At 41.1% G+C, this 21,772-nt stretch overlaps 1 protein-coding gene across 2 annotated transcripts in view; it reads left to right on the plus strand.

Moving 5' to 3' along the window:
* The window catches only part of B3GAT2 (beta-1,3-glucuronyltransferase 2), a 243,899-nt gene that overhangs the window by 120,353 nt on the left and 101,774 nt on the right, over positions 1 to 21,772 (plus strand). The window lies entirely within an intron of this gene.

Consider the following 21,772-nt stretch of genomic DNA (forward strand, 5'->3'; position numbering starts at 1 on the left):
AGAGAGGGAAAAAGGGGAAGACTGAGCAAATTATAGCTGAAAACTTCCCCAATCTGGGGAAGGAAACAGATATCCAATTCAGGAGGCACAGAGAACTCCCATCAAAATCAATAAAAGCAGGCCAACACCAAGATATATTATAGTAAAATTTGCATAAAACAGAGATAAGGAAAGAATTCTGAAAGCAGCAAGGGAAAAGAAAACCCTAACCTACAAGGGAAGACAAATACGGTGAACAGCAGATCTCTCTTCAGAAATTTGACAGACCAGAAGAAAGTGGTATGATATATTCAACGTGTTGAATGGGAAAAATAGGCAGCCAAGCATACTTTATCCAGCAAGGCCATCATTCAGAATAGAGGAAAGATAAAGAGTTTCCCAGATAAACAAAAACTAAAGGAGTACATGACCACTAAATCAGCCCTGCAAGAATATTGAAGGGGACTCTTTGAGTGGGACAGAAAGACCAAAAGCAACAAAGACTAGAAGGAACAGAGAAAATCTCCAAAAAACAATGACTTTATAGGGAATACATTGGCACTAAGTTCATATTTATCAAGAATCACTCTGAATGTAAATGGACTACATGCTCTAATCAAAAGCCATAGGGTATCAGAATAGATTTTTAAAAAATGACCCATCTATATGCTGCCTTCAAGAGATTCATTTTAGACTTAAAGATACCTGCAGGTTGAAGGTGAGGGGATAAAGAACCATTTATCATGCTAATGGACAACAAAGACTGTAACAAAGATGAAGAAGGGCACTATATATATCACAGTGAAGGGGTCCATCCAACAACAAGATCTAATAACTGTCAGTATTTATGTCCCCAACTTGGGAACACCCAAATATATAAATCAATTAAGAACAAACATTAAAAAAATTATTGATAACACTACAATAATAGTAGAGATTATTGATAACACTACAATAATAGTAGAGGACTTTAATACCCCACTTACAGCAACGGACAGATCATTTAAGCAGAAACCAACAAGGAAACAATCGGTTTGCATGACACACTGGACCGCTTGGACTTAACAGATAAACTCAGAACATTTCATCCTAAAGCAGAACACACATTCTTTCTGAATGCACGTGAAGCATTCTCCAGAATAGATCACCTACTGGCTCACAAATCAGCCCTCAAAAAGTACAAAAGGATTGCATTCATACCATGCATATTTTCAGAACACAATACTATGAAACTTGAAGCCAACCACAAGAAAAAATTTGAAAAGATGACAAATACGGGGAGGTTAAAGAACATCCTACTAAAGAATGAATGGGTTAACCAGGAAATTAAAGAAGAAATTTAAAAATACAAGGAAGCAAATGAAAATGATGTTTTCATTTTGACAGTCTGAAACTTTTAGGATGCAGCAAAGCAGTCCTAAGAGGGAAGTACACAGCAATACAGGCCTACCTTAAGGAGCAAGAAAAGTCTCAAATATAAAACTTAGCCTTACACCTAAAGGAGCTAGAAAAGGAACGGCAAATAAGTTAAAGCCAGCAGAAGAAGGGAAATAATAAAGATTAGAGCAGAAATAAATGATATAGAAACAAACAAACAAACAAAAAAAAAAAACCCAGTAGAACAACTCAATGAAAGTAGGAGCTGGTTCTTCAAAAGAATTAATAAAATTGATAAACCCCTAGCCAGACTTATCAAAATGCAAAGAGAAAGGACCCAAATAAATAAAAACACAAACGAAAGAGGAAAGATCACAACCAGCACCACAAAAATACAAACAATTGTAAGAGAATATTATGAAAAATTATATGCCAACAAATTGGACAATCTGGAAGAAATGAACAAATTCCTGGAAACATACAAACTACTAAAACTGAAACAGAAAGAAACAGAAAATTTGAATAGATCCATAACCATTAAAGAAATCAAATCAGTCATCAAAAATCTCCCAACAAACAAAAGTCCTGGTCCAGGTGGCTTCCCAGGGGACTTCTACCAGACATTTAAAGAAGAGTTCATACCTATTCTTCTCAAACTGTTAAAACAAAGCAAAACAAAAACAAAACAAAACAAAACAAAAAAAAAACTTCCAAACTTATTCTACAAGGCCAGCATTACCTTAAATCCAAAACCAGAGAAAGACCCCACTTGAAAGGAGAATTACAGGCCAATATCCCTAATGAACATGGATGCAAAAATTCTCAACAAGATACTAGCAAATCGAATCCAACACTAGATCATAAGAATTATTCACCATGATCAAGTAGGGTTTATTCCTGGGCTGCAAGGGTGGTTCAATATTTGCAAGTCAATCAACATAATACACCATGTTAATAAAAGAAAGGATGATCCTCTCAAAAGATGCAGAAAAGGCATTTGACAAAGTACAGTATCCATTCTTGACAAAAACCCCCAACAAAGTAGGGATAGAAGGAACATACCTCAACATCATAAAGGCCATATACTAAATACCCACAGCTAATATCATCCTCAATGGGGAAAAACTAAGAGCTTTTCCTCTATGGTCAGAAACAAACAGGGATGTCCACTCTCACCATTGTTATTTAACATAGTACTGGAAGTCCTAGCCTTAGCAACCAGACAACGAAAAAAAATAAAAGGCATCTGAATCAGCAAGGAAGAAGTCAAACTTTCACTGTTTCCAGACAACATGATACTCTATGTAGAAAACCCAAAAGTCTCCACCAAAAAAAATCTGCTAGAACTGATACACATATTCAGCAAAGTGGCAGTATACAAAATCAACATACAGAAATCTGTTGCATTTCTAAACACCAATAATGAAGCAGCAGAAAGAAAAATCAAGGAACCGATCCCATTTACAATTGCACCAAAAACCGTAAGATACCTAGGAATAAACCTAACCAAAGGGGTTAAAAAAAAAAATCTTTACTCTGAAAAATCTAAAATGCTGATGAAAGATATTGAAGATGACACAAAGAAATGGAAAGACACATTCCATGCTCATGGATTGGAAGAACAAGTATTGTTAAAATGTCTATACTACCCAAAGCAATCTACACATTCAATGTAATCCTATCAAAATACCACCAGCATTTTTCACAGAGCTAGAACAAACAATTCTAAAATTTGTATGGAACCAGAAAAGATCTGAATAGCCAAAGCAACCTTGAAAAAGAAGAGCAAACTTGGAGGCATTACAATTCTGGACTTCAAGCTTTATTACAAAGCTGTAGTCATCAAGACAGTATGGCACTGGCACAAAAACAGACAAATAGATCAATGGAACAGAATAGAAAACCCAGAGGTGGACCCACAACTATATAGTCGACTAATCTTCCACCAAGCAGGAAAGAATATCCAATGGAAAAAAGACAGTCTCTTCAACCACTGGTGTTGGGAAAACTGGACAACTACATGCAAAAGAATGAAACTGGACCACCTTCTTACACCATACACAAAAATAAATTCAAAATGGATAAAAGACTTTAATGTGAAACAGGAAACCCTCAAAACTGTAGAGGACAAAACAGACAGCAACCTCTTTAACCTCAGCCGTAGCAACTTCTTACTAGACACATTGCAAGGGAAACAAGCAAAAGTGAATTATTGGGACTTCATCAAGATAAAAAGCTTCTGCACAGCAAAAGAAACAATCAACAAAACTGAAAGGCAACCTATGGAACATGTGAAAATGATATATCTGATAAAGTAGTATCAAAAATCTATTAAGAACTTATCAAACTTAACGCCAAAAAACAAATAATGCAGTTAAGAAATGGGCAGAGGACACAGCTAGGTATTTTTCCAAAGACGACATCCGGATGACTAACAGACACTTAAAAAGATGCTCAGCATCACTCATCATCAGGAAAACACAATTCAAAACCATGATGAGATACCACCTCACACCTGTCAGAATGGTTAAAATGGACACAAAAAACAACAGATGCTGGTGAGGATGTGGAGAAAGGGGAGCCCTCTTGCACTGTTGGTGGGAATGCAAACTGGTGCAGCCACTCTGGAAAACAGTATGGAGGTTCCTCAGAAAGTTAAAAATAGAACTGCTCTATGACCCAGCAATTGCCCTACTAGGTATTTACCCAAAGGATACAAAAATACAGATTCGAAAGGTTTATGCACCCTGATGTTGATAGCAGCATTATCAACGATAGCCAATGTAAAGATCCCAAATGTCTATCGACTGATGAATGGATAAGGATGTGGTACACACACACACACACACACACACACACACACACACACAAATGGGATATTATTCAGCCATCAAAAAGTATGAAATCTTGCAACTACAATGATGTGAAAGGAGCTAGAGTGTATTATGCTAAGCAAAATAAGTCAGAGCAAGACAAATACAATATGATTTCACTCATATGTGGGATTTAGGAAACAAAACAGACGAATATGGGGAAAGGGAAAAAAAAAAAGAAGGAGGCAAACAGTAAGAGACTCTTAACAATAGAGAACAAATTGAGTATTGAAGGTTGCCGGAGGGGAGGTGGGTGGGGGATGGGTTAGATGGGGGATGGGGATTAAGGACGGCACTTGTGATGAGTACTGAATGTTGTATGTAAGTGATGAATCACTAAATTCTACTCCTGAAACCAGTATTACACTGTAGGTTACTAACTTGAATTTAGATAAAAACTTTATTTAAAAAGTCACTTTAGTGGTAGAGATGATGGCAACAACCTACTTCTTCTTCAGCCACCCATTGCTTTGATCTGATAGACTCCTGAGGGGTATTTATAGCCAAATCCTCTGGAGGGTCAGAGCAGGTCCTCCAGACCTTCCTCACCCAGTCTGTGTTCTCCACCCTATTCAGATAACTGTTTCCTGGACTTTATGGAAAGGCCTAGATGACAGAAAGGCTGAGCAGCGTACTCTAGAGCCACTTTCCGCAGACCTACAACCGGGCACTACCTGTAGCCGCTCACTCCTCTAGTGGGGCCAGTCACAGTTGGCCCTGGGGACTCCTCTTGTCTTAGCCCATATCAGAATTTCTTCCCCTCGGGGGAAGGAAGGTAAAGCCTAAGTCCCTTAAACTATTAGATTCTGTATCACCGTATCTTAAAAAAAAAAAAAGCTGGAGATAGTATGTCAGCAATATCAACCAGAGAAATCCTTCCCCAGAGTGTGATACAGGTGACTTCAGCCCTATAAATACAGAAACATTTACCATAAAGATCCCAGGACATCTGTGTCTCTAGTTGTGAGGCTGGTCCCAGAAGCTATGGATAAAGAAGATCACAGTGGGGGTGACTGGGTGGCTAAGCCGTTAGGCATTTGCCTTCAGCTCAGGTCACGATCCCAGGGTCCTGGGATCCAGCCCCACCTCGGACTCCTTGCTCAGCAGGGAGTCTGCTTCTCCCTCTCACACTCCCCTTGCTGTGTTCCCTTTCTTGCTCTCTCTCTCTGTCAAATAAATAAATAAAATCTTTAAAAAAAAAATCACAATGTTGAGCACAGAGTCACTTTTCAATCAAAAATACTTCATCTGAATTGCATAATCAGCTTAATACTTATCCTGCAGGCATCAGCCCCATTCTCCATTTCTTAAATAAATGCAAAAAGAACTTCAAGTGCAACAGGATAAGGGAGCTACAGGGAGACTGTCCGAAGGGGAAAAGTTAAGTGCCCACGGGAAGAAAAATAATTGGAAATTAAACGTACGGTTAAATGACCCATAGATCAAAGAAATCACAAGATAAATATTTTGAACTGAATAAAAATTAAGATACAACATACAAAAATGTGCAGAATGCATCTAAAATAGTGCTTAGAGGGAAATTTATAGCTTCATTTGCTTATTTTTGAAGCACAAAATGCCTAAAGTCAGTGATCTAAGCTTCCTCCTTAAACATTAGAAAAAGAAAAGCTAACTATTAAAAAGTAAATAGAAGGAGGGAGATAATATAGGGAAAGCAGACATCAACACATCAGTGGAACAAAAAATAGACAATTAGTAAGGAAAATCAACCAAACAGAAATGTGGTTCTTTTAAAAGATTAACAGTATGTATAAATCCCTAGCAAGATCAATCCAGAAAAAAAAGAAAGAAAATACAAATTACAAATACCAATACCCAAAATGAAAGAAGGAGCCTAACTATAGAAAATACGTATGCTTTAAAAGGATTATAAGGAACTATTTTAAACAATTTTATGACAATAAATTTGACAACTTACAATAAATGGAAACATTCCTTAAAGGACCCAAATTACCAAAATTGATACAATAAGGAATTTTTAAAATATGATTAGCCCTATATCTGTTAAAGAAATTGAATTTAAAATTAAAAACCTTCCCACCAAGAAAACTTCAGGTCCAGATAGCTTTGTTAGTAAAGAATAGCCAAAATCACTTTGAAAAAGAACAACACTGGAGAATTTTCAGTATCTGATTTAAGAATTAACATAAAGCTACAATAATCCAGACAGTGTGGTATTGATCTAAAAATAGATAAGTCAATAAAATGAAATAGAGAATTCAGAAATAGACCGAAGCTGATATAGTCAATTTTTAACATACGCTAACAGTTTAATATAATAATTAGTGACTTTCGAGTTAGCTACTTGCTGTTAGTATCCCATTTGATACATGAGTAAACTGAGACACAGAGAAGTTATATAACCAGCCCAAGGTTACGGTTGGTAAGTGGCAGGGCCAGATAGTCTACCCCAAAAATATATACTCTTAACCCACTACACTGTTCTGTTTCTATGACAAGTATTTCATTATTGAGTCAACATGGTAAAACCCTGGGAAAATCTATAATTAAATGTGTAAGTGGTGATATAAATCAAACCTATAGTATTAATATTTTGAACTACATTTAAGGAAAAAAATTAGTGAATATTTGGTACTTTATAATGTTTAATGATATATTAGAGTAATTAACAGATAAGCCTAGGGACAACTTAGATTTGCTATTTTTATTTGAAAAGTAAAGGAGAATTTGCCTAAGATTTTAAGTAGTTTTGGAACATTCAAGAAAACTTAAGATCAAGGTAGACCTACCAAGAGGCACAGACAACAGGAGCGGTCCCTCCCAGCACAGAGGACTGTTGGATCACAGATGTGTTTAGCATGTCAGTGCATAGTAATAATAAAAAGCAAACTAATAAACATTTAATTGGTTTTATTATTGTTTTTAAATTTTCTACAGATAATGCACCTCTTTATTGTCTGTGCCCCTAGACCACATTTATCACTCCCATTGTTTCAGGGTTTCTTTTCCTTTAGTGCCCGAGGTTCTCAGTCACAGGGCTTGGAAGAAGGATGAGGGAGACCAGACTAGGAGTGGTGGGCAGCAAAGCCAAGTTTATTGAGTGATAGTACAAAGCTCCTGAAGAGGGAGGGGACCCAAGAGGGTTGCCGTGGGAGTTTCTAAGTCTAGGGCTTTTTATGAGAATGTTGGCGGGCTGTTTTAATCTGATAAATGCTCCCTGTGCCTGTCACCCAGTCGGGGTTTTGTCTGTGTGGTCATCTACCTCTCAGGTAGTTGTTCACGTGGGAAAGGGTGGAGGGCTCCTTCCAGGGTGGCGTAGAGTAACAGGGTGGGGTCTTTTTCCTTTCGAGGGTAGTTTTCAACTTAGGACGGGGCCCCTGCCCCTGCCTGTCTTTCTTCCCACTATCCTCCGTTACCATTGCTCTGCCACTGCTTGAAATCCCACAATTATAACTTCAAAGTTTAAGATTTATGAGAATTATTCAGGTACTTGATAGCATGTGTTTTATAGACAAATGAATTCCTTAAAATGAGGAGCACTGGATTTATAAATGCAATTTTTTTTAGATTTTATTTATTTATTTTGACAGAGAGAGCACACTCGAACAAGCGCACCAGCAGGGGTAGTGGCAGAAGGGGAGGGAGAAGCAGACTCCCTGCTGAGCACGGAGCCCTATGGGGGGCGTCGATGTGGGGCTCGATCCCAGGATCCTCAGATCATGACCTGAGCCGAAGGCAGACGCTTAACCGACTGAGCCACCCAGGTGCCCCTATAAATGCAATTTAAAGTGTTAGGACAAATTGAGCTGTTGTGATATTGTGGTTTACAGTAAGAAATACAGGTTTGGTCTTTGTCCTGGGTTCTGGCACAGAGCTCCTAAAACCCTTGGAATTTCCTGAGAAGAACCTCAAAGGTGTCTTTTATTATGTGAATGAGGTGACTTTTGAAATGCCCTGGAGTTTCCGAAGGAGAGAGCTGGTCCCAGGGAACCAACCATTTTCAGTCCCACCCATAACGACCTCCGTGGAAAAAGGTAAGAGGACAGTGAGTTCCATCACCAAAGGCCGGTGATTTTAATCAGTCGTGACTAATGAAGCCTCCGTAAAAACCCAGAAGTACTGGGTTCAGAGAGCTTGCGGGTTGGTGAACACTTGGAGGTCCCGGGCAGAGCAGGCGAGGGCACAGAAGCTCCGAGCCCCTTGCCGGAGCCTCACCCTCCGCATTTCTTCATCTGGCTCTTCCTGAGTTATATCCTGTGTTAGCAAACTGGTGCCTAGTACGTAAAATGTTTCTCAGTTCTCTGAGCTGCTCTAGCAAATTAATCAAACCCAAGGAGGAGGTCGTTGGAACCTCCGTGACAGGTCACTCAGAAGCATAGGCGACTGCTTGCAAGTGGCATCCAGAGGGGGCTGGAGGTCAGTGCTTCGGGGTGAGCCCTTTCTCTGTGCGATCTGATGCTTCTGTTAGGTGGTGGCAGCCGTGAGAGGACTTGCAGGACACCCAGCTGGTGTCCCAGAAGTGCTTGGTGGTGTGCAGAAAACGACCACACGTACACACCCTCGCCGGTGGCCAGAACCAACTTGAGTTGTAAATGCTACTTTACAAATGATTCTCAAACTTTGCTAGATTTATAAACAGAAGCTAAGATTTATAAGTGGCCCCTAAAGGCTTAAGGACTGAGTGATACAAGGTCTTGATGTGCTAAGCCTTTTCCAAATGATTTTCACACAGAAACTCAATTATTCCTCACAAGCACCCAATTAGTATTCCTCGTTTAGAAAAGTGGAAGCTGGGGTGCCTGAGTGGCTCAGTCGTTAAGCGTCTGCCTTCGGCTCAGGGCTTGATCCCGGCGTTCTGGGATTGAGCCCCACATCAGGCTCCTCCGCTATGAGCCTGCTTCTTCCTCTCCCACTCCCCCTGCTTGTGTTCCTTCTCTCTGGCTGTCTCTATCTCTGTCAAATAAATAAATAAAATCTTTAAAAAAAAAAAAAAAAGAAAGAAAAGTGGAAGCTAAGGCCCAGCTGGGGATGAATACGGTCCCCATACAGGGTCACGGTGAAGAGTAAATGAGTTGGTGTGTATAAGGATAAGTCATTGGTCTAAGGTCCAGAGCAAGTGGTGGAACAGTCTCAAACATAGCAGCTGCCTCCTGCACCCAAGCCCTTAATTTTTTGAATCTGTAGCTTAAATTAAATAATAATTTTCTTTTTAAAGATTTTATTTATTCGACAGAGATAGAGACAGCCAGCGAGAGAGAGAACACAAGCAGGGGGAGTGGGAGAGGAAGAAGCAGGCTCATAGCGGAGGAGCCTGATATGGGGCTCGATCCCATAATGCCAGGATCATGCCCTGAGCCGAAGGCAGACACTTACCCGCTGTGCCACCCAGGCGCCCCTAAATAATAATTTTTAAGACCGAAATTGTCCCTGAAAAAAATCTTCCCTGTGCATAAGAGCCATCTTCAAGGACACCAAGGATGCCAGAATGCACGTAGAAAATAGCAACCCCATAAGTTATTACTGTTAGAGAAGAAGAAATCTTCACTGAGGCTAAATCACTTGTCCAAGGTCAACCACCTAACAACGGACTGGGGCAATATTCTATCTCAAGTTTAACCCCAAAGCCTATAGGCTGACAGTGCCCTAGCACCTTGCTTTCAGTGTATACATGGACACATTGAGGCATAGCTTGAGAGCTTGCTCGAAATGCAGAATCTCAGGCCCCAGAGAACACAGTCTGCAGTTTAACAAGATCCCGGGTGATTCACGTGGTCATTAGAACTGAGTAGCGCAGCTCTTACTAGGCTGACTTCCAGCTCCCTGCCATTTAAAATTTCCTAGGCCTCTGAGCATAGCTGAGTTACAGCCCAATGGTATTTTCTGCTCAGACCTTTTGCGGGCCAAAGGGAATGAACAAGTGGGGAAAGATAGCTGGTTGGTGAGTGTCAGAGAAAAGAGGCAGATTAAATAAAGGAGAAGGGGAAGATTGAAGCTTTCCGTTTCGAGGTAAAATCTCACCTGTATCTAAATCACTCATTTGATATGTATTTAAAGTCTCATTTTATTATTTCGAGTGTCCTTGTTTTATCTTTCCAATGATATTTTAAGCATATTGTAAGTAGTGTGTATGTGAGTACTGCATTGAACTTTTTTTTTTTTTTAAGTAGCCCTGGGGTGCCTGGGTGGCTTAGTTGGTTAAGCAAGGACTCTTGATTTTGGCTCAGGTTATGATCTCAGGGTCCTGGGTTGAGTCCCGCATCAGGCTCTGTGCTCAGCGCAGAGTTCGCTTGGGATTCTCTCTCCCTCTCTTCCTCTGCCCCTACCCCAGCTCCCGCTCTCTCTCTAAAATAAGTAAATAAAAATCTTTTTTTAAAAAGTAGACCTAATTATGTGAACTCCTGGATCTCAGTTGTCTATGTTAAAAGGAAAATGGGAGTCCATCTTTCTATGGCTTAGTATTTAAAGGATGAATATGTCAAAGGATGAAAAATCAACTGACTAAATTGAGGATCTAACTGCCTCTATTAAGGCACTCTAGAATCCCCCAGCAACCCATGTAGCAAGGGGAGGGGCACTCAGAGAAGGAGGACAGTACAGAAGGTTTTTGTAGGAAGGAGAGAGGGCCAAGGAAGTTATTAGCAAAAGAAAAGAAAGAATTGCTCCAGGCAAAGAGGTCATCTTCCCTTAGGAGGAAGAGCAGGGGCTCTTATCCTCAAGATCCCCTGGACTACTTGTGGAGGCTGGGGGAGAGGCCTGGAGAGGGGCCTGGAGAGGGCCCAGGTGCTCCCTGGAAAACGACTGATGGGCCCGTGAAGACTACATTTCTGGGGACAGTTGAAACCACAATTAGATTAGGCATTAAGCCTCGGTTTGGTGACCTGGCCTAAGTGACACCATTTTGGGCCTCCGGTTTTCTTTTTAACAAAGATAAATGTCAACCCAGCTCCAATCCTTTGGTTTCATTAAGTTTAACAAAGGCACTGTCCCCCCATTCATTTTTCTTTTTTCTCTTCTCCGCCCCCCCTTAATGTTTTAAATTTAATCTTTCCAAAACTGAATGAACCGTTTTCCTTCAAAAACTGCTCTTTATCTTAACAGTATCTCAACCTCTACTGAGACGTTCCGCTCTGGTACCTCAGCATGAGCTTACAGACCCATTCTCAGCCCGTCCTTCACCTTTTACCTTCAATTCTATCCCTAATTACAATTGATCCTGCCTCCTAAATCTCTTTCTCATTTGCTCCTGTTTTTTAATCCCTACTGCATAACCTGAGTGAAGGCCCTTACTGTCTATCACCTGGACCATCGAGGCAGCTTCCTAATTGCTTGTCCTGTCTGCGGTTCTCCTCCCTTCAAACGGTAGACAAATTTCCTTTCTAGGAAACAAATCTGATCGTGTCACTTCCCTGAAAAACCTCTGATAGCTGCATATTGCTTATGGGACAATGTCACACTCTGCACCTAGCACCCAAAGCCCTTCAGAACTGCCCCAGTCTGTGGCTTGGGCCCGCTCCCCTTCCCCAGTCAGTGCTCTAAAGACCCCGTAGGGCTCACCAACCCTCAGATGTGCCTTCTCACAGCAGTCCCCGCCTAGAATGTTCACACCCCTCTCTATCTGCCAAACTCCTAACATTTAGTACAAGTCCCAGCAGAGATGTCACCTCCTCCATGAAGCCGTCCCTAGTTCTCCACCTCTAAAATAGCGGTCCCCAGACAAACAGTGTCAGCCTCACCAGAAACTTGTTAGAAATGCAAATTCTCAGGGCGCCTGGGTAGCGCAGTCGTTAAGCATCTGCCTTCGGCTCAGGGCATGATCTCGGCGTTCGGGGATCGAGTCCCACATCGGGCTCCTCCGCTGGGAGCCTGCTTCTTCCTCTCCCACTCCCCCTGTTTGTGTTCCCTCTCTCGCTGGCTATCTCTCTGTCAAATAAATAAATAAAATCTTAAAAAAAAAAAAAAAGAAATGCAAATTCTCAGAATCCAACACAGACCTACTGAGGTAGAACCTTTGGCCATGGGGTGCAGCAATCTGCTCTTTAACAAGCCCTCAGGTGACTGATAGATGTTCCAGCTTGAGAACGGCCCGAAAGCACCATGTTCATGCCACTGGCGGTCCTCCCACTACGCTGTAATTACCTGCGCGTCTTTCTCCCGGTTGCTTGATAAGGAGTGCCTCGCATGCAGGGAAATGACCTGACTCATCCTGATTTCCTCAGTGTCTGGAACATAGACATCTATCCCCCACTTCTACAGATCATACACCTGGCTTTTTACAGTCCTATCCATAATGTTTCTTCCTGCCACTCTTCAGCTGTCCCTCAATTACTAGACTCTCCACAGATGGCAACCCTTTGCAGGGTTGGTTGGTTGGACAACTGCTCTTGTCCCCCAAAGAACAGAGTGTGAAATCTCACTTTTGGAGACAGCTAGGCAGACCCCAATACCAAACCTTTTCTTTTTTCTTTTTCTTTCTTTTCTTTTCTTTTTTTTTTTTTTTTTTTTTTTTTGACCGTGGACCCCGTGAAGCAAGACTTTAGGAAACTGGACTTTGTCTAAGGGCCTGATGACTTTGTGGTCATTTGTCCAAAATTGTGTCCAGGCTGGCTATAAAGGACAATTGCCATGAGAAAACTGTTGAAGGCCCATTTACTGTTCTCAGTAAGGAAAATCGCATCAAAGACCGACATAGGAGAAAAAACAAACAGCTCAGCTGAATGTGTTTGGTTATTGTTTCTCTTTTAAGAAACCTATCTCATACCATAATAGTATTTTAGTAGAACTCTGAAGTGTATTTATACAAAATGAGAGAAATGTGGGTTCCGAGGGTGGCAGCACCCTGTGTCTGTGACACAGAGTATTAAATACTAATATAAAGGGCAGGGATTTTAATGTTCATTCCCCCTAGAGGAGTGCCTGGTAGTAGGCAGGCATTTGATAAATATTCGTTGATTATTGATTTTTTTTCTTGGTCCTAATAATTTCATTTTAGTTAAGCAGAAGAACCCACATGCCATCAATATGCAGTTTTCACATTCTTTTTCTGTAAAGAGAATTAATAATGACTAGCCCCATTTTGAACTACAAAATGCAAATTAGTTTTGTGTTTCCTCTAAAATGCTTCTGTCTCCTTCCGCTCCCCTCCGGAGGGTTCAGGATCTCCCATCTTGTAATGATCTGCGCCCCGAAGCCAGGGGCAGAGTTGCTAGTGGGTAACTTCCCAACACACTGTTAACAGTAACAGCTGATACACTGATTTCTGGCTGGGACAGTGCTGGGAAATCAATAGTTCTTTGGTTGATTAATAACTGATTTCTCCACCGATCAAAATGCACTGATCAATGCATGGCTTCATTTGGTGGCAGCCTCCCCGCCCTGCCCTACAGCCACACTGCAGCAACTGTCCGCCACCCTACTCCTGTTTCACTCCGCTCCCAGTGTGACTGGGATACTCCATGAGGAACCAGAGGGTTGGGCCGTACCTGAAATTTGACTTTCAAATTTTATAGCTAGTTATCTGTGCACTAACCCCTCTTCCTGTCCACTAGATGGTGCTGCAGAGCCGTGTTTGTAACAGTTCACTGGGTTTGGAGAAAGGAGTGAAACATAGAGACAGGTAAAATGCTGTGGAATGCTTAAAATTTATGAAAGTTAATCCTTTAACATTCTGGTCTGTGCATGTGTCTTGGCAGGCACTTGAATAAAAGGTCCATCCGAATGAATGGAAATACACAACATGCCCATTTATTTATTTACACACTTTCAGGACAAGTACCTCCTGGCACCTCTGTGTATAAAATAAAGCAGCTGTTTACTCAGTGCATCACAATTAATGCGCTCCTTAAAGAAAATAAGTTACGGCACTGAATACAGAACAGAATGTATTGTGATCTCCCAGGACACTGCTCAGTAAAACCTACCGGTTGTCATCTCTCAGGTTCATTAATTGCTCTAGTATCTTAAACCCAGCAGAAAATTAGTAGGAATTTAGTCAGAGGTGAGCTTTTGTATTTCCAGTAATCACCTTTTCCTTAGGACCGAAGGTCAAATTCATGGAAGGATCCCAGTTAGTCAAGGAAATCTTGGCATTTCTTTTGACTATAAGAGAACATTCCCTCTGGTTGTCACTATTCAAATTTTGCTGGGGGAGGGGACTGGAGGTTAACAAGTGAATGTGGCCCATTTGGAGAGCCATCTGAATCCTCTTTGGCAAAAAGGCTAATTTTGTTGTTCTGTTGTGTTCTTTCCCTTTGTGGCACTGAGAGCCTCTCTCAGCGATAACATAAATCAGGCAGATTTGGCTTGGAGGCAGCCATCAGCTTCCTGTCCACATGACAAAATGGAGTTAACCTCATTTGCAATTGACCGCCCCCTTTTCACTGATTTTGAGTTGTTTGGTTAACTCGCTTTGGGAAGGAGTATCAATAATTCAACATTAGCCAGTTGGCATGTCACCCTGACAGATGGAAACAGCAACAGGGCTATTGATTTGGTTACTCCCTCCCCGGGGGCAGCAGTGAAATCCCCGACCCACTCCATCTCCATCTATGGGATCCGTGAGAGAAGAGAAAATGGTTCCAACCCAGTCACTACAGCCTGTCCAAGACCTCCAGAGGACAGCCAAATATGCAAATTCGCTGGGATGTTTTCACCTCAAGGAGAAAACAGGAATGAAGGGGAAAAAAAGGGAAAGATTAACGATGCACCTTAGAAGGGAATTGAATGCCTGAGGGGCAGGCAAGAGGTGGCCCAGAAAAAGTTCTGAGGCAGGGATGAGCCCCCTGCTTCTGATACAACCTGTCTCTCTGGCACCTGAGCAATGAACTGGTGGGAATGGGGGAGAGAGAAAGAGAGAGAGAGAAAGAGTGTGTGTGTGTGTGTGTGTGTGTGTGTGTGTGTGTGTGTGTGTGTGTGTGTTTAGAGACACAGAGAGAGAGAGATGGTAGAATTATAAAGTTCATTGTAGACCACATTTATCATGGATTTTTTCCCGTGGTTTGTCAGCTGCTGCGGTTAAGCTATGTCAGGAAGGTGAGGGACTGTCAGTGCGAGCTGTCTGGCACACCTCGCTGGTGGCTAAAGGCCTTAGTTAAGGGATGAGCAACGCAAATGTTTGGTTCATGTCTACAATAGCAATAAACCTGTTCTTGTTTTCTGCTTTATGTCTTAGTTGTCTTAGGATTCATACAAATTATCAACCATAAAGACTTCAGTCCTACCACCTATTTTTCTATTCTTCATCCCTCAAAGTTTAGTGTCTTTGAAAGTGATTAAAATGGATGAGGATATGAATTTATTTCGGGGGGGGCGGAGCTATTGTTTGACCAAGGTGCTGTCTATTCTGTCCTATCTGACCAAGGTGTCCGTTCTGGGCACCTGGAAATCCTTACCTTTGGTTGGCTCTTCTAGGTACTTTTGCAGTGTCCCTTCTGATTTCCTGTTCCAGAAGCACATCTCTGCTTCTGTTACTGGCAGGGCTGTGCCCCAGCATTCTGTCAATGAGTAGCAGGGCTGTGCTGGTCAAGCCTTGAGTCCAGATGTCTCTCCAGGGCCGCCTGTGCCGTCCCAGTCTACTGCACCCTCCATAGCCTCTCTTTCTGTGATGCTCGGTGCCCGCCCAGGTTCTCCCTGTTGATTTGGGCAGCCATGAACATAACTCCATTGTGCCCTTAGCCTCGGTAAATGGTCACTGGACTTGAGAAGTGAACTGATGACATTGCTAAAAGATGTTGAAAAGAACAAGCATACATCCATGTTGTAGGACTGAGAACAAGAGGGTACAGAGTTCAGTCATTTCATCTGGTGTTGGCTAGAAACCTCAACTGGCCCCCCAATCTTACTGATGATTTATTCTGACAGATTTACTACACAGTCTTCTTTCTGCTTAATACTAATAACCCACATTTGCATAAAGTTTTTAAACTTGCAAAAACTTCTTGGTTCATATTACTTTATTTAATCATCACAAAACTCTTTGAAAACACATTACTTTTAAAGGTTACTAAAACCGAGTTTCAGTGGAATTAAGTGACTTGGCTAAAATTTCCTGGCTGATCAATGGCAGGACCAGATCATTTGAGTCTAAATCTCATAGCCTTTTTCCCGTTTCTGTCTTAATAATGGAATTCACTGGCTTTATATTGTTAAGTTAATTACCTGACTATACTGGAATAATATTGGCAATAAATTCCAAAAAAAAATGTTTTATGCTGTGCTATCTCCTTGCAAATCCATGGAGTTTCAGCAAGAATAAAGGGAGGTCATAGCAGAGTGGAAATAGCAGAGGATTTAGGGTATGTCTAAGCGCCAACACTCACTACCTGTGTGCAAAGGATTTAACAACCCTGAGCCTTAGTTTTTTTCATATATAAAATGGAGATTATAATTCCTACTGAATACACTTGTGAGAATTAGCAATTTTAACAAATACAAAATAATGCCTGGTATAATAATTGGCACGTGCTATACTGGCTTTTCTCATCTATGATGATTATTTTTATTAATTTCAACATCATTATTACTGAAAAAAATAGGGACTTAATATAACTGCGGGACAATCTGTGAGTTTGGAACACTGACTTTAGAAGGTGTAATTATACAGAATAACAGAAAACTGGCCTTCCATCTTTACGGGTGGTAAAGACCGGGTGATCTTCTCCTACTAACAACTTAATGTTTTTCCACCCTCTGGATACTGGAAACTATTTTATTGCCTGTGAAAATAGGGTTGGTCATAGAAACGATCATTTCTAGAAATATGGAAACTCTGGAAGACACTGGGCAATTTGTCTTGTTAACCATCTGCCACTGATATACCCGATTTTGCTTCTGATTTTCCCTTGTCCCTGTCGTTGTCAATTACTTTGTACAATATCAAGATTTGGAAAACAGTTAATCAGGGTGGATTGCTAGGCAGCCTTGAGTCTGCCTTTGATGTAATCACAAACACATGCTGCTGCATTCATCAATTTTCCTTTTATGTGAGCTTCTCCATTATTGCGATGCTTTACCTTTGTCCGCGGCAAACTTGTTTGCTGATTTCCATGTCAGAGAAAAGAAATGTGATACAAACAGAAGTCCTCATGGGAGAGGGCAGCCAACACAAAAATGTGAAGTGAATTTAAAGGTGGAACTTAGCAGAAAATCCAGCTAGTCCAAATCCGTGAAGTCTGCGGAAGAAATGTTGTGTCGAGAGATGGTAGCAGTGATGCCTGCATTCCACCAGAGTAGAAATACAGTCAAAGCAGGAAACACAAGGAAACATTTCAAGGACGGCCTGAAGATATGGATCAAAGAGCACGACAAGGATTGCACGGAGAACAATAGATACTGTGCACTTAAAAAATGTGTCAAGAGGCTAAGTCTCATGTTAAGTGTTCTTACTACAAAAAAAGGGAGAGACACAAAACTTTTGGAGGCGATGGATATGTTTATTACCTTAATAATGGTGATGGTAACATGAAAGTATACATATGTTCACACTCACCAAATTGTATACATTTGTATACATACAAATTGTATACATTATGTGCATTTTTTTGTATTCCAATTATACCTCAATAAAACTGGGGGGAAAAACGTCTATTGACAACTAAACAAACAAACAAAAAAACTACCAAACACCTGATTACATGGAGACTCTGAAGGTAAGACAATGGCAATATATATATTTTTATTATGGCCTTATTCTTTAAATTAAGGGCCCTTCTGTTTTTTGCAAGTCAATTGAACACAACTTTGTAGAACATCTCTGTATGAACCAGGAAGACTCCCAGCCACTGACTCTTGATGGCCTGTGGCCACTTCTAGCTGGAAATGTGAGAATGTCTAAGTTGTGTTCCCATTCATCAATGTGGCAGGTTCAGCAAATTCCAGCCACTTGCCGCTGGTGTTCTTGACGCTTTTCTGGGTCTCACTTTCTATGTCTAAAATGGAGAGCTTAGGCGTCTAATGTCCTTTTCCTACCCACCATTAATAAATTCTATAGCACTTTATATTTAGCTCATTGATTTGCTGTTGTGACCCCCATTTAAACGTTTAAGTTGAGGTAGGCCAGGAAGGTATGATTATTCCCATTTAACCCATGCAGGAATTGCCCCCCAGAAGCCACTGCCAAGCCAGTTGCCCACCAGACTGGGCCTTCACCGGGAGGAAGGGCAGTGCTGCAGAAGCTAACACCTTGTTGGAAACGCCTGGAGAAATAATTTGCAAGATACACAAAATCTGTCTCATTATGGTCAGGCGGTGTATACAAAGGAGTGTACACTTGTAGATGTGCTCGTGTGTGTGCACGCACATGCGTGAGCACACAGTGCTGTGTGTATGCATGCGTGCGTATGTTATGTTACCCCAAACCATTTACCCAAACTCCATCATTCGCTACATTCACAAGAATTGGCTTTGGTTACTCTTGAAAGTATCCAGTATTCAAACCCACCTTTTCTCAGAAGGACTGGGCTCAGCAGGAGCTAGGTGTTCAAACGGGGCTAATTGAAATAAATGCAGTAGAGTCTCTGGAGACAGCAGAAGCCTCTCCTGCTCTTTCTCGCTCTTGTATTTTGAGCCATTCTATTCTTAAACGGCAGAGGGATAGAGAGCTAATACTTGTTGAATACCAGAGAGCACAGCTTTGAGCACTTGCCTTTCGTCCTCGAGTCCCCCTGAGAAGCAGGCGTTCTTCCCCCCACTTAATAATCAAGGATACTGGGGCCCAGGTAGGGAGGCTGGCTTGGTCGTGAGTGGTGATGCCAGAACGAAGGCCTGACTCATGCAGGCTTAAAAGCCAGTAGTCTACGGACCCGGCTGCCACAGTTCTGAAGGTGACAACATTCATTTTGGAGGTAGAAGTTCTGATATAGATATTTTTGAAATGAATTGCATTTATAATCGTACGTATATTTCAGAGATGTCATATTTATGGGGACTTTGGTGTATATATAGCTCAATTTCATTTCTTTTCACAGCAATATGTTCTTGGTTTCTATTTATCTCATGCGGCTTCTACGATGTTATTTATATCCTTTCATCTGAATTAGCTAACAGGAAAACCTAGAGCAATTCTTAGCAATCTAAATGATGTTTGTCATAAAAAAAAATGCAGCTGTCAAAAGCATACCCTAACCATCAGTAGACCCCGCTACCCTTACTACTTCTCTACCGTCTGAGTTGGGACAATACATTTATCCAATTAGGGTTTTCCAGTGGTTGAAGAAAAGGGGAGAACCCTTATTTCCCCTTGTCATGATCAATGTTTCATTATATAAAAGGAAAATATCAAACAGATTTGGTAGAGTAGTAGCTTTTCTGGAAGGAAGTAGGGCACACCGTGTTTATCAGGCAGAAAGAGAACCCGAACAAAGGCAGAAGGATTGGGGGAACAAAGAGTACCTTCTGATTAGATACGCATTACTCACCAGCTCAGCTCCAGTCTGTCATTAACCCCCACGAAGGCCTTTCAGATGACACACCTGGAGATGAGTGAAAAGAAACATTCTCTGGAGAAGATGTCAATTTTTCAAATCAAGACAAATGTTTAAAATAGAAGATTAAATTATGCCAGGCATCAATCAGTGCTTTTCCAGTACTTGCTTACTCGGTTTACTATCTGTGCACGACATAAACATCGTAATGCCATTTGGAGGGAAGCTGTGAAAAAAAATTTTTTGGCATGGTTGGATATGATTTGTTGCAAACACAGGCGTACTCAGAGGACGTAGTTAGCTATAGAATTTATAGAATGTTAAGGCGTATTTTTTCATGCGTATTTTCTTCTTCCTCAAACATTAAAACAATAGTAAACAACCTTTTCAGAGAACTTACCTAAAGTGTAGTCTACTTACCTTTTCCACAAAGGCAGGGAAAGATAATAGCCCTACAACATATGTACCTTTTATCTTGGAAAATGCATGTATCTGTGCATTTATTACCACTAAGAATATTCTATTTAGATAAATAAAGTTTAGGAAAACAAAGATTATGCATGGGGTGGTAACACCTCAGCTCACACAGGCACGCCGGCACGCTCACGTCAGAGATCCCGTCTAAAATGTCCTGCACTTCTCTGAGTCATGAAAAGGTGTATGGATGGCCATTTAACCACTGCTTGATATCTCGTGTTATCTATCATATAGACTTTGGTTTCAGTATATTATGTTTTGATTCTCAGTGATGACCTTCTGCGCTGAATTGTATATATTTTTAATTTCTTATGAATTCTGAAATTTTGATATCTTGAAGAACCTTTCTGGCTGTGGAGAGACTGCCCCTCCCAGGGCTAGCCAATTCATAGAGACAGCAAAGGGGCCAGCTGGGAACATGCTTTTGTGTTTTGCTTTGTTTTTTTTTTTTTTATTTAAATTCGATTAGCCAACATATAGTACATCATTAGTTTCACATGTAGAGTTCAGTAATTCGTCAGTTGCATATACCCAGTGCTCATAACACCATACGCCCTCCTTAATGGCCATCACCCAGTTACCCCATCCCCCCATCCATCTCCGCTCCAGCAACCCTCAGTTTGCTTCCCAGAGTTTAGAGTCTCTTATGGTTTTTCTCCCTCCGTGATTTCTTCCCGTTCAGTTTTCCCTCCCTTCCCCTACCTACAATCCTCTGCACTATTTTTTATATTCCACAGATGAGTGAAACCATATGATAATTGTCTTTCTCTGATTGACTTATTTCACTCAGCATAATACCCTCCAGTTCCATCCATGTCGATGTAAATGGTAAGATGTCATCCTTTTTGATGGCTGAGTAATATTCATGTGTGTGTGTGTGTGTGTGTGTGTGTGTGTGTCTGTCTGTCTGTCTGTGTGTATCACATCTTCTTTATCTATTCATCTGTCAATGGACATATGGGCTTCCTCCACAGTTTGGCTATTGTGGACATTGCTGCTATAAATATTGGGGTGTAGGTACCCCTTCAGATCACTACATTTGTATCTTTGTGGTAAATCCCTAGTAGTGCAATTGCTGGGTCATAGGGAAGCTCTATTTTTAACTTCTTGAGGAACCTCCATACTATTTTCCAGAGTGGCTGTACCCACCAACAGTGGGATTTATTCCTGGGCTGCAAGGGTGGTTGAACATCCCCAAATCAATTAACATGATACATCACATTAATAAAAGAAAGGAAAAGAACCATATGATCCTCTAAATTGAAGCAAACTGACAAAATACACTATCCTTTCTTGATTAAAACTCTCCACAGTGTATGGATAGAGGGAACATACCTCAATATCATAAAAGCCATCTACAAAAAGCCCACAGTGAATATCACTCTCAGTGGGGAAAAACTAAGAGCTTTTCCCCTAAGGTCAAGAACAAGACAGGGATGCCCACTGTCCACTGTTGTTCTCCATAGTACTGGAAGTCCTAGCCTCGGCAGTCAGACAACAAAAAGAAATAAAAGGCATTCAAATTGGCAAAGAAGTCAAACTCTCACTCTTTGCAGATGACATGATACCTTATGTGGAAAACCCAAAAGACCACCCCAAAATTGCTAGAACTCATACAGGAATTCAACAACATGGCAGGATATAAAAATCAATGCACAGAAATCAGTT

Source organism: Ursus americanus, chromosome 29, assembly GCF_024610735.1.
Source record: "Ursus americanus isolate L20-20 chromosome 29, mUrsAme1.1.p, whole genome shotgun sequence".
Lineage (NCBI taxonomy): Eukaryota > Metazoa > Chordata > Mammalia > Carnivora > Ursidae > Ursus > Ursus americanus.